The sequence below is a fragment of the Condylostylus longicornis genome, unplaced genomic scaffold (genome assembly GCF_029603195.1).
Source record: "Condylostylus longicornis isolate FDR11 unplaced genomic scaffold, ASM2960319v2 ptg000484l, whole genome shotgun sequence".
Lineage (NCBI taxonomy): Eukaryota > Metazoa > Arthropoda > Insecta > Diptera > Dolichopodidae > Condylostylus > Condylostylus longicornis.
Genome location: NW_026578442.1, coordinates 7501 through 10000, shown reverse-complemented (window position 1 = coordinate 10000; position 2500 = coordinate 7501). Strand labels below are relative to the sequence as shown.

Sequence of the window (2500 nt, the reverse complement as noted above, 5' to 3'; positions counted from 1 at the left end):
CTTATTTAATTTAAGGTATTTTATATTATCAATGGGGATAAAACCTTAAATTTTGTTCGGCTTTCGCCTTAAGCTTAGGACCGACTAACTCGTGATCAACCACTGTTCACACGAAACCCTTCTCCACTTCAGTCCTCCAAGGTCTCATTCGATTATTTGCTACTACCACCAAGATCTGTACCAATGGCAGCTCCACACATCCTTACGGAAGATGCTTCTACGCTACCATTGTACCCACCTACTTGTTAATGTTTCTAAATTTATATACATTAATAATGTAATATAAATCATTTACATTAACAGTGACGTATAGGTATACAACTTAAGCGCCATCCATTTTAAGGGCTAGTTGCTTCGGCAGGTGAGTTGTTACACACTCCTTAGCGGATTACGACTTCCATGTCCACCGTCCTGCTGTTTTAAGCAAGCAACGCCTTTCATGGTATCTGCATGAGTTGTTAATTTAGGCACCGTAACGTCACGTTTGGTTCATCCCACAGCGCCAGTTCTGCTTACCAAAAGTGGCCCACTGGGCACAATATATCATAACCTAAAACTTCATTCAAGAAAGTTTAGGTTCTTACCCATTTAAAGTTTGAGAATAGGTTAAGGTCGTTTCGGCCCTAAGGCCTCTAATCATTCGCTTTACCAGATAAGATTATTTTATATAATATTTTTATGCACCAGCTATCCTGAGGGAAACTTCGGTGGGAACCAGCTACTAGATAGTTCGATAGGTCTTTCGCCCCTATACCCAATTCTGACAATCGATTTGCACGTCAGAACTGTTTCGGTCTTCCATCAGGGTTTCCCCTGACTTCTACCTGATCAGGTATAGTTCACCATCTTTCGGGTCACAGCATATATGCTCAAGGTACGTTCTAGTTAGAGGTATAAAAAATAATTAAAAATTATTTATATACATAACTATATAGAACGCCCCAGGATTGATATTATATATATAAAATTATATATATAATTTAATCCCATATTAACAGTTAAGTTAATTACGCCTTTAGATTTTATTTAAAATAAATTCTAATGACTTGCACACATGTTAGACTCCTTGGTCCGTGTTTCAAGACGGGTCCCGAAGGTATCCTAAATCTATAGCATTGCTAATCATATTAATGCATATAATAATTATATTAATATATAAATTAATATAATATTATAAAATTATAATAATATATAATTTACGCATTATATTGATTTTTTATCTGTCAATTATTTATCCGATAATATTTAAATTATATTATATAGAAAATAAATTTTCATATATAAAATAAACTTTTTAAATATATCTTATGATAAATATATATTTATTAACAGATTGCAATGTCCATATATGAAAAAATTGCACACCATCATTATTATATAATTATATAATATTTATAATGTTGAATTTTTCATATTTCATGGATGTTTAGGTTCATCGGGCTTAACCTCTAAACAGTTTCACGTACTATTTAACTCTCTATTCAGAGTTCTTTTCAACTTTCCCTCACGGTACTTGTTTGCTATCGGTCTCATGGTTATATTTAGTTTTAGATGGAGTTTACCACCCACTTAGTGCTGCACTATCAAGCAACACGACTCTTTGGAAATATCTTCTAATAATCATTAACGTCATACGGGCCTAGCACCCTCTATGGGTAAATGGCCTCGTTTAAGAAGGACTTAGACTGTTAATTTCTCATATTAGAATATAGATATTCCATACACTACATCGGATATTTGTATAAACAAAATCCTTTAGTGCTGAACTAGTTTCTTTTCGCTCGCCGCTACTAAGAAAATCCTAGTTAGTTTCTTTTCCTCCCCTAACTAATATGCTTAAATTCAGGGGGTAGTCTCATATGAGTTGAGGTTGTTTTTAAGAATATTTTTAATTTTTCTTTTTAGTTGAAAACTAAATATATATAAGTTACTGTATTGTTTATATTATAAATAATATAATTTTATATAAGTTTTCCTCTTTAATGTATTAATACTAATTTATTAATACTAGGATATACTTATTTTTTTATTATATTTTATAATATAAGTAAAATATATATAATTGAATTTTAATATTATGGTATTCCTACCAGTAATATATCATGTGCTATAAATAATATAATTTAAAATTATATTATAAGCAACTTTATTAAATTATTCTTACAACCCTCAACCATATGTAGTCCATGCAGTATTAAATTTTTTAATAAATTTATATACTCTGTAGCATGGACTGCAATATGCGTTCAAAATGTCGATGTTCATGTGTCCTGCAGTTCACACGATGACGCACAGTTAGCTGCGTTCTTCATCGACCCATGAGCCAAGTGATCCACCGTTTAGAGTTTTATAAAATTTTTTTTTTATTTTCGTCAGATATATATCGATAATATATATACATTCTAAAACATATTAAAATATATAAATAATATAATCTATGTGCTGCGAATGTCTCTAACTTTCCTTTTATCCGTATCCCAACTGTTTTATACAAGAAAAG

General features: G+C 31.1%; 2 pseudogenes; both read right to left on the bottom strand.

Annotated features, from left to right (window-relative positions):
• LOC129617288 (large subunit ribosomal RNA) overlaps positions 1-1873 on the bottom strand; it is a 4022-nt pseudogene extending 2149 nt beyond the window's left edge.
• A 290-nt stretch (positions 1874-2163) lies between these two features.
• LOC129617287 (5.8S ribosomal RNA) lies at positions 2164-2347 on the bottom strand (annotated as a pseudogene).
• Between the last annotated feature and the right edge of the window lie 153 nt (positions 2348-2500).